General features: G+C 36.8%; 1 protein-coding gene across 3 annotated transcripts in view; it reads right to left on the bottom strand.

Annotated features, from left to right (window-relative positions):
• kremen1 (kringle containing transmembrane protein 1) overlaps window positions 1–17,385 on the bottom strand; it is a 66,679-nt gene that overhangs the window by 37,909 nt on the left and 11,385 nt on the right. The gene's annotated exons all lie outside the window — the stretch shown is intronic.

Here is a 17,385-nt window from a genome sequence, read left to right on the forward strand (position 1 = left end):
TTTAGAAACAAAACATTTAGTATTTTGGCAGAAATTGTGAGGAATATGGGGAGTCACACTCAAACTGTTGTAGTAATTTGTTATTGCATCTTTTAGCATGCAAGTCTGCTGTCCCAGGATGAGTCATATCACTGCAGGGAAGTGGTGATGTGAATAATTCTAACGGAAGAAATTAATCAATTATGATTCAGGTTTACGATTGTATTCATGCGGTGTGACCTGTCTGCAAACTAATTCCATAAGCGTGCATGACAATTCTGTTATTTACCCTTCTGTGAACCTCTAACAAAGGCTAAACTGTAAAAAGGAACAAAAAATTCTGGAACGCAACCATATGGACCAAACCTCCCCGCTATTTCATCAACCAAAAACAACAGAGACGCAGGACTTTTGCACAGTCAAAATAAACAAGAGGGTAACTATTCCATCAAAGGGTATCTGTTGGTATTTCTAAGCTCTAGACTTCAAAGCATCTAATTTGGACTGAGTTCTGGTTTGAATGAGGAAGCTGGTATGTGGCGAGAGCGTGGATTTAAACCCTGGCTTTCATATGTGAGCTAACTCATAATCTGATAACATCTCCATTCTGATCCGCTCTCCAAGATCTACAAAAGCCAAGAAAATGAAAACGTGCAAGAATAGCATCCCATGAATGAATATTAATAATAATAAGTAACAAAGTAATTTCCATTGCTATGTGGCAATAATTGTCTGGGTGGTTGTTTACTGGGTCAAAAGTGCTCAAATTCTGGTCCCTAGATATTCTATGGTTATTTTTTCCCACTCATTTAATACGTACATATGTACGAATATTCATAAGTGAGTAAAGTATTGCAGACATTTCCAGCATATTGGAGCACAGTAAAGATTTGGGGATAATTAGCCTCTGATTTTCAAGCATGGATGTCCCACTGATGTGGGTGGAGCCCTTCCTTCAGGGGATGAGTAGGGCATCATGCACCAAATCAAAAAACCACACAACCTCCCTGAACAAATTTCCTGAATGGCATTAATCAAATGCAATTAACATACCTCAGGCAGCACTGCCTAAAATGAGAGCTCACTGATAATCATTTTGATTTGTGTGAGGCTTGCTTGCCTCAAAAAAGGGCAAATGCTTTCCGGTGGCTGGCTCTGAAAAAAGCACATTTGAGCAAACGGACATAGGGTGCAGCTACATATGTGGTAGGACATTTGCACTGTTGCTCACACAACTGAAACAGTTGTATCCAATCATAAAATACAGCCGTAAAAGCCGCAGAACACTTGGATAGTGTCCAGGCAGCGCTGTGGAAGTCATGCTCGCTGGAATCAAGAAGAAAGAAAATCAGGCCTCATTAAAATGTGAAATCACAGGTTTTGCTTTTTGGGTGTCATGTAGATTTTAATTAAAGTCATGCAGGTGGCAAGACACAGAAACAACCCCTGCTGGGACAGGAATACTGTTGAGTTTTTGGAATTACGATGACCATGTTTTAAAAATAATTATTTACTCAACTTACTCATGTTGTTCCAAACATGCATGACTTTTTCGATAGATAGATAGATAGATAGATAGATAGATAGATAGATAGAAAGATAGATAGATAGATAGATAGATAGATAGATAGATAGATAGATAGATGATAGATAGATAGATAGATAGATAGATAGATAGATAGATAGATAGATAGATAGATAGATAGATAGATAGATAGATAGATAGATCCTTCTTCAAAATCGTGCTGATAATAAAGGTTGTGGTTAAAGTTTATGACAACATTCATCCAAAAACACTCGCAGTGACAGACTTAGGCAGCAGATTAACATTCATAAAGCATGCCAATAAATAATGTGTGACTGGACCATTATGTTAGGGGTCGATCGATGGCTTCTGCTGTCGCATAGAGCTCAGAGTTTACGGCGCATTGGAGAGTCAGATCTCCCAGAGCAATCATGATTTCCTCTTTGTAATCTTGGACCAAGTTACTGCCAGCCAAACCATGCATTACTAATGGGATGGACGTCCTTCATACCCACTCTCCGCACAGCACAGGACTCATTATTCCTATTTATACTACGTAATGCTCACCTACAAAAGGCAAAAGTCACCCGAAGAGCAACTTTGCTGCTCCTTTGATGGGAAAAAAACATCTACTACTGCATATCGCATTGGTGTTGGGTTACGAGTCGGCAGACATCTTGCTGCTGTGGCTAACCTCGGCAAAAAAGGTTTCCAGACAGGATGGCTGAAATAAGAAGGACCCGGGGAAGGATAGCAATTAGCAGCAACTTAACTTGATGTGGTCGGCAGGCATCGTTAAGTTGCGGCAGTGTAGGGAAGCAGCGAGTTGACTGGGAAGAACCAGATAAGAAGGTTCATCATCGAGATGAATGGGTAGTCAAAACCCAGTGTGGGTTGTCGAGCGGCATTCAAAGAAACACCATTTCTGGAAAAAAACTAGACTATTTGCACTTGTAGGTTCCTGAGGATGAGCTTTCACACTTCTTTTAGTTGTAATAATATAACCTCCAACCATTTCTCACTCTGTCACCAAGTTTCCCCCTGTATCGCCATGTGATGCCTTTGTTGTGGTCGGATCACAGGCCTTGATGGGAAACAGAGTCTTGGCCACATGAAAGAAAGGAATGGAAAAAAAAAAAACCTATAAAATGCAAGTTCATCAACAGAAAAAGAAGCTCGGTTCAGGAGGAAGGGAGGAACCGCCCCACAGAACCAGAAACAAGAGGGTCTTAAAAAAAACGGACAGAAGTGGATTATTTGCAAAGACTTACATGCCCTGTTATTATATGTGCAAGGATTCATTGCTAATTGCTTCCATATTGAGTTTGCAGATGCGCTCATCTTTGTAAAGGACAGAGAGAGACTTTGTAGCACTGTGAACAGAAAATTAAACAAAGGCAGAAATAAATGACACTAAATTTGATGTGTTTTTGTCAACCAAAGGCACTAGGATTCAACAGGGACACAATTCTCAATAAAATTCAGGAGTAAAGCAGAGGAATAATTTAATAAAATGTCACTTCTCTGTCATTAAAGAAGGCATGTCACACGGTAAGATCTCAGTTGTTAAAAACAGACACACGCCGGGAGTTTTACATCATTAATCGATGACTTTAAGCCCCATTTATGCGGGATGTAAATGGAAGGTAGTGTACAAAAACAATCTCTAGTGTTAATTATGATCATGGTTTTTCTTAAAAAAGAACGCTGGGAAAAAAAGACGTGTGTGTGGAGCAAGTGGTGGTTTTGTTGTTGTCTCACTAGTTGCGTCATCAGGTTCTGCGCTCCTATTGGTTTTTGATTTGACAGTTAGTCGTAGGAGAAGTCACACTGCATGACTGTGCCCCAAAACTTCTGACACTGCCAGAATTTCGTCAGAGGTAAAATTTGATCGCAATGTTCATTAAGAATAGTACAGTGTGAACCCGGCTTACGATGCAGAATCATTTTGGAAATCTTTCTGTGGTTGTTTGCATATTAAAACCCCAAGGGCCAGATTTACTAACAGCTTGCTCCAGCGCAAACCATTTTTTGGCATTAAAAAACAACTGTCAGGATTTACTAAAGACACGCAGTGTAAAATTAGTGCTGAAAAGGCGTGGACACAGTTATTTTTGTGGCTGACATTATTGCATATGCATTTGTAGGAGCTTCCCTTTCAGGTGCAAAATTCATGGGAGGAGAGTATTTAAATGAATCACGCAAGGTGATTTACTAAAGTTTGCGCTCGTCAGTTTACCGGTGTTTGCGTCATTATTTACCGCCCAAAAAAAGCATGTCTTAAACCAGACGCTAACTGGTAGATTGCGTTGGTTATTATGGAAATTATCTGACTGTGTTCTTTAATTTGAGCGTCGTCAGTAGATCACACGCAGAACTTTCCACTACCAACGGCGCTGTTTTGGAATTGCGCTCTCACGCTAATTTGCCCTGTTTAGTAAATCTGGCCCTGAATCTTGCAGGTAGGCTCTATGTCTTGATGACTAATGCACTGGGAGGGAGGTGAGGTAATTCAACAAGACACTGTGCTTCCTCTGGGTCTCGTTCTGCGTCACACTGAATGGAGTGAGGAGACAATGGCAGAGTCTAAAACAATTTCCCACTTCAACTAGCTTTAGCCAGCCACGGGCTCAGCTGAGAACGTGGCAGGCCTATGAGACAAGCAGCGAAAATGATTATGTATAAAAGTGACAGTGCCAAACCATCAGCTCATCCGAAACACTCACCAAGTCTATCTGCTTCAGGGGGTGCGCTTTCAAAACAATCAGACAACAATTGGACAAACTTCAACTGCAACACCACTTTAGGTCTTGCTGCAGAAGCCTCTGTATTATCAAAAGCAGTTCCCATTAAGAGGACATGATTTCAAGAGATGTATGGGTCATGTTGCATCGCTGCTGACATGTCCCCACCAAGGTGGCCTAATAAAGTGCTTCTCAAATGGTGGGTCATGACCTAAAAATGGGTCACAGGAGTGTTCTGACAGGACTGTGGAAAAAAACAACAATGCTTAATGCAAATGATAAACTGCAACTGATCATGTAATCATGCATAGTTGTGATAAAATAAATAGGTTTTTAGTATTTTGGCACAAATGTATCTGCACTTGTAGCTATAGCCAAACTAGACACATGCCAACAAGGGTATTTGCATGCATCCAGTCTAGTGGTTGACCAATATATTGCCATGGCTGATATTTACATTTTATTTTTGTTTTTTTTATCTGGTCTTTAGTTAGATATTAAGATATTATTAATTATTATGTATTTAAACATCTTTATTTGTGAAAGATACTATAATAGGAAGTATCTAAAGTATATATCTGTTTATTTTATGCATTTGTTTTTATTCATTATGCATTGAATTTTTATGTTTAAATTCAAATTGGTTAATTTTAAAATGATATATATAAACAGGGCTTGACATTAACTTTTTTGCTCACCAGCCACTGTTGCTGATAAATATAAATTTAATTGCAGAAATGCAATCCTATATGTTATTTACTATCCTTATATTAAATAGTGCAATATCATATAGGCCTATATCGGCTTTATATCAGACATCAGCATTGGCCATCAAAAAAATCAATATCAGGCGACCTAATCCAGACTACTTCAAATAGGTTCAATTGCAAGTATAAACATGGTTATTTGATTACCACAGTATGTTTTGTACAGTATAAGATTGTAGTTCTGAAGCAAACCCATTCCAGAACCACTGGTGAACTACTTTTACCTGAAGCTAATATATCTTCTTAACTCAGTTTAAGAAAAGTATCACCTATCTGAGTAGTTTCTATTAAAAAAATAAAAAACAAACTTCAGAAGGAGATACTGTAAAATCAGTAGGAGCTCATCATCTCAGAGGAGCTCATCAATATTAACCTGACTGAACCTTCTCTATCCTCTCCAAGACTCACTTATGCAGAGCACATTATTCAATCTTGTTTCCTTTAATGGGAAAAATAAGCAGTGTGTGCTTCCATGTGCCGCCTTTGAAGGGTATAAATAGAATGAGAAACGCCTTAAGGCAGCCAACAGGTAATTCTACTTGTTGCAATTTACCTGGAAGGTGAGAATAAATTTAAAGTCTTCAATAGAGATGGGAAATGCATACTATTGGTTTAAAAGGATAGTTCACCACAAAATAAATCACCCTAAAGTCATTCAATTTGTTCAAAACCACAAATCTCTGAAACTGTCCAAGTCGCTCTTTTCCAAGGAGGCAAAATCATATGAACTTTTATGATATGTTTATCAAATTGTATGGCAAACAGTGTTTCTATCACAGAAAAGAAATGACATGAGGGTGAGTAAATAATGACAAAATGTTCATTTCTGGAGGAACTGTTCCTTTAATGTAACATCATCAACCACCACAGGAGTTTCAACGGAAAGAATAAGTTAAATGGATGTATATGAGCTGGCTCTGGGTGATGAATAATAAAGTTCTTGAATGAGCAGTCACAGAGGTTTAGCTGGAGGGCTGGCCAACACACACAAGTGCCTGACACTGTGAAATTGTTATTTCATGCATAGACATCCTCTCTTGCAGTGGGAATCCTCCAACGCTACATCTGGCCTCACAGAGTCCAGCTGGATGAAAACTGTGACAGAATCCACAAGGCTTTGCTGTCATCTTTCATCTTCACATTCCGAAAGGGGAAAGAAAGCTTCATGAGCTGCGACGTGAAAGTGGGACCACAAGAGGTTAAATAAATAGAAGTGGGAACGGCAGACTAACTTAGCACACGCCACTGACACCACCTCAAACCGACCCTGACAGGAAAGTAAACAAATGGGAATAACGCAGATGAAAGGAGAGCAAAAGTCTCTTACAAAAATTTTTTATTGTGGCTGTACCATGGGACAGTGATGAAATCACATAATACAATGGTGATTTCATACAGTATATACAATAGTCATAAATGATTATCATTTTCATATAATGTACCATGGTATTTACAAAGTACATTGGCACCAAGTTTTAACTCAAGTGTTATATAATGTGAAGCTGTTTTTGTACTGATAACAGGCTTATTATGTATTTGTTATGAACTTTTTTTGTTTGATTCCATTAAGTTCCAATTAAAAATAGAAAATAATCAAATCAAATGAGAGTACCTTTAATTTACAAATTATTTAAATAACTGCAATAGCAACAACAACAAAAAGACCAGATGTTTATTAAATATATACAAATATTTTTTGGTTGAATGTTTTCAAAACTATACTGTGAACACTACACTATCGTTCAAAGGCCAGTAATATTTTTATATTAAGAAATTAATACTTTTATTCAGCAAGGATGCATAAAATTGCTCAAAAGTGATAATAAAAACATTTATAATGTTGCTAGATTTTTTTTTTCTTTTACTTTTTTAGCACAATTTACACAAAAATATTAAGCAGCACAATTGTTTTCAGCATTGATTATAATAAGAAATATCTCTTGGGCACCAAATAAGCATATGATAATGTTTTCTAAAGGATCATGTGACACTGCATGGAGACTGGAGTAATGATGCTGAAAATTCAGCTTTGCCATCACAGGAATTTACATTTCACAATATTACTGTTTTTAATGTATTTTTGATCAAATAAATGTAGCCTAGATTAGCAAAAATCATCCCACCCATCCCAAACTTTTGAAAGGTCAAAAACATGTTACGCCAAGGTACTGTAGTAGGCCTATATCAAAATATACCACAGTATTATCATGCTTCGAAAACGTAGTAATGCCATGGTATTCTTCTGTAAAAGGTGTGATAAGAATAGTTGATTTTAGGTCTAAAAGCTCGAAAGTGGATTTGTTTGAGTCAGATACGTCTGAATTGATAAAGCACAAGTCAAGGTAACACAAAAGAGAAAGAAACAGAACTAAACAAACAAAGAGCCTATAAAAAAGCCAGATAGTGGAAGAAAAAAAGGAATGGTCAAATTGCCGTTGTTCTCTCCTCAAGTGCCCCAATTTTCCCTACAAACTGAGTCGAGCTTGTGAGGTAACAGCCGGTTTAATTTACATTTCCTTTTGTTATGGAGGGGGTCACAAAGCCAAGACTCGTAAAATTAACAGCAAAACAAAGAGATAGCGCCCACGCTAGGTTCAAGTTCACTTTCCAAAACAGCTCAAGCCAGCCTTTGAAGTGCAACCCTAACTGCCAGATGAACCTGCATATAAACACACAACGGGAACCTGAGACATGTGTGGGTTGTGTAAGCGCGTACTAATGTACACTGTACTAATGTACACTGCAGAGCTAAAATATGCAGTCTAACTTGTCAGCTTTATCAAAGGTTGTAGATAGTTGCGGTCCAAACGTCCTGACACTGGAGTTGAATTCCCTTGTATACTTGCTCAGTATCTGCATATATCAACATGAACAGGATTTTCAAAGCTGTGATAATAAACACAATAGTGCACTCTCTCTAACGGCAAAGTGAGCGGCAGCATGTGGGTGTATTCTTATTGTATAAAAGCATGCTTGAGTGAAACAACTCCTACGAAAGCTAGCATACAGAGACCACTGATACAGACAATGTGGCAGTGAAAACATGCATGAATTAGCTTCTTCCCACAGCATTCTTCCCTTTTCAGCATCATCTTCTGTTCTGTCTCTGCCTCTTGTTCTCCCCATCCATTCACGGCAGGAGTGAAAGAAAGGGAGCGGTTTTAAGCTGTAGACTGCCGTCATGTTGTGGGATTTGAGAGGACACTAGAGCTCATTGTTCCCACAGGATCTCATCATGCTTGTGTCATTTGCACCCTCTCTCTTACATCAAGACCTCTCAACGGATATCCGCCTACAGATCCTTGATTATTTTAAGCGCTACCTACCCATTAAAAACCCCTTCGTCTGGAGTTCAAGGACGCAATCTGGAAAGAAAGGAAACTGCTAGAATAATCACTTCTGGTAAACTGAATTTGAAGGACTGACTATACTTTCTACTGCAGTGAATCTAGATTTCATTTCGAGCCTTGAAGGGTCATATCATAACTTTTTTAATACAAGTTCCATTGTTACGCCAGTAGGTGGTGGCAATTGACTGAAATAGAATAGTTTGTTCAACCAAACTGATTATTTCATTTACGGATGAAACAAGTGACCGTCTTTATGAGTGAATCACTGAATCATTCACTCATTTAAGACTCTCGGGCTGTGTCCGAAATCGCCCGCTATACCCTCATTCACTATTCCCTACATTACTCCACTAATATAGTTCACTCGAGGGAGTGAATGAAAACGAGTGATGCATTTGCATAGTTTGTGCTTGCTGTTTAATAACTATTTGTAACTTGGCAAACTGGCAGCTCCAGTAGTAAGATGAAAATATGTATCTTGAACTCTGTCATGGAAACTATGTAAACCTTAATTAAACAATTTAATAATCAATTAAAAGGAATTTATACCTGTGTGATATTACGCTGTACCCACATTGGACCAGCGGTTTGCAAAATGGATGGATGATTCAGCTAGCGCCATCTTCTGGTCAGATGCAGGAATTCATTTGGCGCGCGACTCTCACAGTGTCTATTCTCTAGCCGTTGAGTGTACATCGGATGTACGCTCATTTTTGCGGTCTATTGTGAGATTGAAAGAGTGCACTCGATAACGTCCACTCTGGTTTCGGACACCACAACAAAATGTCTGTCCCCTCAAATAGTGCCCTATTTAAGGGTATAGGGGGCGATTCCGGACACAGCCACAGTCCTCTCTGCTAATAATCACACACCTGTAAACGCTACAGACATGTGCTAACATTGCATATCATTGTTTATTCCCCCACAGTTGGGTTGTTAGGAAAAGTCTCAGATCCTACAGGTTTGCTGTCAGATCCAATATAGTTTGCACTGGGAAGTTTTGTATTTTAAAATAAAATTAAATAAAATGAAATTGAATGAATTAACAACACAGGTTCGTTGGAAAAACGTAGCTCTACATTTTAGAAAAACTCCAAAAACATGAAATGAACACCAGTGGTAGTAAACACCAACAACTTTTGTTCCTTTTCACACAAATTATGATTACAGGGAGATTATCACTTAATAAAGATTTATTTTGTGTTCCTTGCACAATACTATGTTATGAACCCAAAAACACTTTTACCATAGTGCATGATTTTGCACATTTCACCAGCTCGATATGCATGACTTTTCTGATGTGGTAAACAACAACCAACGTAATAAAACTGGACATTTCAGTTTGAAAGTGTGGTGAAGCTTGCAAGAAGCATGTGTGTAATCACTGGGACTTTTTTCCACCGAGCCTGGGTTGGTAATTAGAGTAATTACTTAAATTTACAGTATGTTTACATAGTATATTGACATCATATATTTGAAAAAAAGTTCAAAGAAAAAATGGGATTTTTCATGATATGACCCCTTTAAGAGTGAAGCACAGGCTACATTCTCCTACTCTGCACAACATTACAACACCCAGATGGCCCTAAAAACATTTAGAGTGTGATTTACAATGGGGTAAAGCATATGTTTAAGCTGTTAGCAAGAGAGAAAACAACGGAGCGATCAATAATCAGTGCTGTCAGCTATAGATTCTGTTCTATGATTTAATAAATATTAGGGTTATCAGCCAATGTTCCCTCACTGTGTTATCCTATAAAACCTGCCAGATGTTTCTATGGATAACTGGGTTACAGGATCATGGTTTTATGTGCAATTCAAATCAGGACTGTTTCTGTCAAATCAGAATTGGTTGGAGAAATGAGAAATGATTATGTTACCACATCTCTTCTCTGATGGGAGTTCAGTTGAATTTTAGAAATCCAAGTTGACTTTCGTACAAGCTTTGGGTTTGGCCAGAACAGAGGAAAGTTGGATCAAAGTTTGGATCCACTTGCCTGTAACACCTCAAAGATCTGTGTTGCATATTATTACACGTGCACACACAAACTCACACCTGTTTCGGATCGCCCTGTTTTCGCTCAGGTTTATTGGTATTGCAAGAATGTTAATTATATGTGGTTTTAGGCAGGCAGACATGTGTCGGGTGCATTGAAGGGCATGTGTGTGCAACGGTAGACCCTCTGATACTGAGAAACAGTGATTACAGGCCACACCACAGCACAGTTTCTGTCTCATATTACTTTAGGCCAAACAACCCCAATTCAGAACAGAAATACTGGAGAACAGCACTGTTTTTGGCAACTGTCTTCAATGGAGCTCTCTCCTTTGGGAGGAACATGTACATATAATCAATAGTTAAATCAATCAAGGGTATATAAACAGACGTATACTTCATTCCTTCTCAAAGCTCTGCACTGTTGCCCAAGAGAATTGAGCTCAAGTCAATTCTCAAGAATTACAAGGAGCAGGCCACAACTGTCAATCTTTCTAAACCCCTAATACACATATACTCTTACAAAAACACTGTGAAATAACCATGGTACAGTAATGGTATTTTTTCCTTAACGTTGATACAAACTATTGCACTGAATGATTATCATCTTTTACCATGGTATTAACATGCCACTCCAAGGTACTGCAAATAATATGATAAAACTCCCCCGAAAAACAAGAAACAACATTGGAAATGTGCATGTGCATAAAAGCAGTGCATTACAATTGTACCATGTATAAAACAAAACACATATTGTAATACCATGGTACACTTATGAGTATTAGGAATGTACAAAAATGACATTTTTAAAATTGGCTAGTTGGTGGGATCAGACAGGTTTCTTAGGAAGTGTTCACAAAATACACTTTCTTGCATTCATTCTCAATGGAACAGAATGCAAAGGTCTAGTTTTAACTTGATCCACAAAAACATATTTGAAATCTGAATTAACTTAGAGCCACAACATCTCAGCAGAGATTGCATCTCAGCAAAGAATTTGTTTGGATCCACATGCTAACACATCCTCTGAGAAGCTGTGTCCCCAAATTCATCCACTTTAAATCTAGATAACAACTAGTTGACCGTCCCAACCCAACTTTAATTAGTACTATTAGTCTCAGTTTATAACGAACATAGATGTTTTTCAAACTCTGTCCAGGATTCCATTCTTTAATTTTGATAATTAGACATAATAAACACGCGAGAGAACATTACAAAGAGTTTTTAAACATAAAAGAGATTTGTACATGATGACAGCATCTGAGAATGAGGTTTTTAGGCACTGTTGTTACAGCAACATTTTCAATGTGTTTCTGAACATAATTATGTAATATGAAAACAAAAGGTGGAGACAAAAAACCTTAGAACATTAGAAGGATTAAACAAATAAAATGCAAAATAAGATAAATGTAAATTCATTTCTTCCTTGATAGCACTGCCTGCAGTGAACCAAACATGAATGCCAAACCTATATAGTATTTTAACTGCTCCACTGAAGCTCCAATTAAACATGGGACGAGGAGGTTTGGGGAGAAATACTTAATTTAATTTTATTCCACTTTAATTTTCAAAAAAGTCTGAAAATCGCTCCGAGCCATGTGTTTTCATTAAAACTAATTACACTGAATGTAGTGTGGGACCTGTTCACTCCATAAAAAGGAAGATGAGTGGTTGCCACACACACGGCAGGTACAGACATTGCCCAAAAAACTCAATAATCTCACGCCTTTTCGCCTTTTCCCTTAGGAGAGAATCAGCGCATGCATGCGTGTTGCTCAAACATCCACCATCTGTGGCCAATATTTCGTGCAAGTTGTAAAGTAAGAGCTTGCCTCTAAGAGCTGTTTTGAGAGCAATTATGAGGTTATATCTACTAAGCAGATGCTTTTATCCAAAAAGTTAAGGATTAAAACAATAAATTATAAACAAAACTAGATTTGTACATGATCTAAATAAAATATGAGTGGTACTTGCCAATGCAAAGCTTTCCACAAGGTTGTAAGGGTGTTGCTATGAGGTTGCTATAGGGTTCTGAGTGTTTGAGTGGTTTTCTTGGGTGTTCAGGGTGGTTGCAACATAATTACTTAAGGGCTCAAGTCAAAAGAGTTCAAACCACAAATGTCTATGATATTCTGGTTTGTATGCATGGATCAGGTCCCTCCTTCAATGTAAGTAGGAGAGATTTTTCATCCACAAATTGCAAGCTTTATCAAAATATAATAGGAAGTTTAAAAAATAATAATAATTACACACAATAGGAATATCCTACATCTGTAAATGTAGAGATTTTGAAAAAAGAATTATATTTTGAAAGGTTAACAAACATCAAATAATAGGTTTAACTAAACTAAAGGAAAAAAAATCTGTCATTAATTACTCACCCTCATGTCATTCCAAACCAGTAGAAGTTTTCATCTTCGGAACACAAATTAATATCTTTTTAATAAAATCTGAGAGCTTTCTGTCCCTCCATTGACAGTTCATACAACTACCACTTTGATGCTTCAAAAAGGTTATAAAGAGATCATAAACCGATATGAATCAAGTGTTTTGTCCAAATTTTCTGAAGAGACACGATCGCTTTATATGATGAACAGATTTAATTTAAACTTTTATTCACATAAACATTAATCAACTCACACATCAGTTGTGATAAACGGAAGCTCAAGCATGTTCGCTTGACGAGCGAGAACCAATGAGGTTAATTCTCATGTTACGCAGAACGTTTTAGCTTCCACAAGAACCAATGAGGTTTGTTCTCGTGAGTCAAGCAAGTACAGTTGAGCTTCTGTTTACATTTACTGATCAATATGTATATGTGAATAAAAGTCTAAATTCAATCTGTTCATCATATAAAGCGACTGTGTTTCTTCTGAAAATTTGGAATAAACCGATCAATTCAGATTAGTTTTACAATCTCTTTATGAACTTTTTGAAGCGTCAAAGTGGTAGTTGCATAGACTGTCAATGGAGGCACAGATTTCATTACACATCTTTATTTGTGTTCCAAGGATGAACAAAAGTCTTGTGGGTTTGGAATGGCATGAGGGTGAGTAAATGATGACAGAATTAAAATTGTTGGGAGAACTAACCCTTTAAACATTAACCATTTGTCATATAGATAGCTGTTTGGGAACCCCTGCTATAAAACACTCATTCAACTTTTGAAATCCTTGCAGACAAGTCAGCATTGTTCACATCACTTTAACATTTTTTCCTCTCCTTTCTTTTTTGTTGGATATTGATATTGGTATCCTTCTGTTACCTCATATCAGGTCGGCTTCCTCGACAATCCCTCGCTAAAGAAACACCATATGAAACGCGCCTTTCATAATCTGAAACCAAAAAAAAAAAAAGAAGCAACACAAGACAGACAATCATCAACATCTCCTTGCTTTCTCCAACTGCCTGACAGTAAATCCCGCTTCAGTTCAACTGCTCAAAGATACTGGGGAAAAAAACAAAAGAGCAGAGAAACAGATGGAATAGCGAGAGAGAGAGAGGCGTGAGAAAGAAAGTCCAGGGCATCCCTGTTGTCCTCCATGAGAACGGGATCAGTTTCATGGATCCATTGAGAAGTTGGAGATCCAGTTACATGGCACTAAGAGTGACCTGCTCAAATCGGACCTGAGGAAGCACTCTATGGGTCCGCTACTGAATAGGCCTCATTCATCCCTATTAATACACAGAAAAGAGTCTACGCCAGCATTGAGTTAAGATAGCCAGCCATTGAACCCTGTTGATTTCAAAAACTCACAGGAAACCAGTAAAAGAAACCAACAAGATTGACGGAGTTAAAATAAGTAATCGAAAAGGCCACAAACTGAAGCCTTAAAGGGAAGGTTCACCCAAACATCATTTATTTATGTCATTCCAAACCTGTAGGATTTTCTTTCTTCTGTAGAACACAAAAGAAGATGATTTGTCAATTAGTCAATTTGAGTACTGAATTGTTTTTGACAATATAATGAAAGTCAATGGGGTCCAAAACAACAGTAGACCTCATTCATTTTCACTGTATGAACATTTGTTTTAGTTTTTCTTTTCTGTTTCACAGAAGAAGGAAAGTCATACAACTTTGGGTGAGTAAATGATGACAGAATTATTATTTTTAGGTGAACCATCCATTTGAATCACAAAGTTTATGGGCTCTTTTCAAGTTAAATGACTTTGACTAAATGAAACACAGTTGAAAGTTTCAGAGAGGAATAAAATAGTTTAAATCTCATTTAATTGCAAGTTAGCTTGAACTGCAAAACACAAAGTCATTTCATCCCTACCACAAGTATCTAACCCTCCACAATAGTCTTCCTGTTGTTCCATGTCACAGTTTCCCGCGAAAAGAAAAGGGAAGGTGACAATTTGCTTCTTTGCCACAAAAGTCTTTCTGGGCTTCCGAGCAAGTGTATTTGGGGAAGGACGGTTTTATTTTCTGCCTTGTTCTTCTTCCTTTAGAGCTCTCTGGCCGGTGGCGGAGAACCAAAGTCAATGTTCGCATAAAAGTGAGGGAGTTCACAGGACAGGTCACATCCCTCTCCGTGGCAATTCAATATCCTACTATTATGATATTGGTCATGGCTTTTGAAATCATAGCTGTACAAAACACCACATAAGTACATGTTTGCTTGTTTGAAAAGGTTCAGATTTGGTCTTCAGAGATGTGGGAACGTTAGAGGACTTCCTTCAGATAATGGGCAGTTTCTACAAAGTACAATTGGTAGCATCTCCTCAGTGTGTTTGCCGAACATCTGCTGACTTTACCACCATTTAAGAAGCCCTAGTGAATAAACTGCAGTACTGGCGCATTTGAAAGGTTTTCGGCTCCATTACATGGCCGGACAAAGATAAAAAGCCTCTCGAAGACTTTCAAAGAACCTTCTAATCTCATTATCCCATAGAGTGAACTGAAACAACCCATTACAAAAAAAACGCTGTTACTTTCAGACGAGGATTTGCTTGGATCAGCAATGTAGATAACTACACTCATGGCCTTGAGCGTCCAGACAGATGCATTTGCATGCTGGTGGCACAATTGTTTGTTTTAGCTTTGTTTGTTTTTTTGCAAAGCGCCGCAACAATTTTAGATGCTGCATTTTAATTTAGCCCAAACAAACCAATGGTAGTTTGGAAAACAGTCATTATCTTAAACAATTTTCATATGCTTTTTTGCATTTTTCCTAGAGCACTTTCCAGGCACTCCCTATATGCAAATGGGCTCTGCTACAGCTTCGATTATAAACCAATTTTTTTCTTCTGTGAGAGAGAGAGAGAGAGAGAGAGAGAGAGAGAGAGAGAGAGAGAGAGAGAGAGAGAGAGAGAGAGAGAGAGAGTTCACATGTTCTAATTTGTTACACTGTTTATTTAAATTTAAGTTATGTTATAATATTTTCTTCTATTATTTTGTGTGTTTATGTTTTTATTATTATTCTATGTATTCCAAGCTTTGGCGATATTGTATTATTTATTGTCATGCCAACAAAGCAATTTTGAATTTGAATTTGAGAGAGAGAGAGGAAAAGTGTGAGAAAAATCCAATTGAATATGACAAGCTCTGTCTGCAGGCATTTGCAAATGTCAGAGTGAAAAGAAGCTTGTGAAGCTTGCACAAGCGTAACATTTGTCAGATCAAAATCACAGAGATGCGTGTAAAAGGGAGGACAGTGAAAGCAGAAGGAGGTAGAGAGAGCTGGCTACAGATGTAATGAAGGGAAACACTCCTCTTATGTGGCAGATCCTGAATTTTGTGGCAGATCCTAAAGATGTGATACATGTTTGGTAGCTTCAGCTTCTATTAGTGTCGGTTACAGTGATGGCATGAAAAGAAAGTGTGGCTACAAGCTTTATAGCATTTCTGTGAATATAAATATGTTTCAAAACAATCCACAGATGGTTTGATGGTATATTAAAGCAATAAACCACAAGAGGCAGTGTGTTTAGTGAGTTTACCCCTTAAAAATCACTAAATCAGACTTTTATAAAATGGTAGCAACAGAAATATCATTTAAAAAAATGTTTTTAATGATTTAATGAATAAACATTTTAATTGATTTTACAATTAAATATAATTAATTACAGAAACCATTCTTTTCATTTATATAAAAATATATATCTTTTAATATATAAATGCAATGACAATTTGCTTAAATATTAAATGATATTAAATTTTGATATCACAAAAATGATTATATATTACATTTAATAACTATAGTAATTTAAACAAAATTATATAATAAATGATATTTAATTATGTCACTGAAAAATGGTTAATAATTAAATATAATTTAATATATAAAATAAATGAAAAATGATTTATATATTATATGATATTTAATTATTATATCACTGAGAGAAATGGTTAATAATTAAATATTTAATATATAAAAAAAATTCATTGATTGATATTATATATTAAAATGATATTTTATTATTAATAATAATTTATTATTATAAGTACAATGTAAAAACATGTATGTACACAATAAGTCCATTGTATCAAATTATTAACTTCAATGTAAGTACATAAAGCCACTTAATATAAAGTGGGACCTATATATCTGTACTGTATAAAGTAATGTAAATAAATATATAAATAAATAAAGGTGATAATATCAATGAAAAATGCTTTATTAAATTATGTTTAATTATTATATCCCTAAAAAAAATTTATGTATTAAATGATAATTAATTATATTAATCAGTGGGAAAAAAAAGGCTTATATATTAAATTCATAGTTATACCAGCATTTTTCAGTGATTTAATAATGAATCTAATCATGAATAGAGAGGCACACATCCACAGACACTTCCTGACATGGGTACAAATGCCTGACAGCTTAATGTTCCGCTGTCTTCCACTGCTCCTTTGAATTAGACAGGGCTGATGTGACAAACCTAACCGAGGTGTCGCTCTCTTTCTCTTTCTCCCCCACTGCCACTCTTTACACAGCTATCATTCCTGTCAGGTTTTATCAGCTCATTCAAAGGAGGACAGGAGTTACTCACTTTTCCACTCGGTTTTATCGCA

Source organism: Abramis brama, assembly GCF_963993115.1.
Source record: "Abramis brama genome assembly, chromosome: 5".
Classification (NCBI taxonomy): Eukaryota; Metazoa; Chordata; class Actinopteri; order Cypriniformes; family Leuciscidae; genus Abramis; species Abramis brama.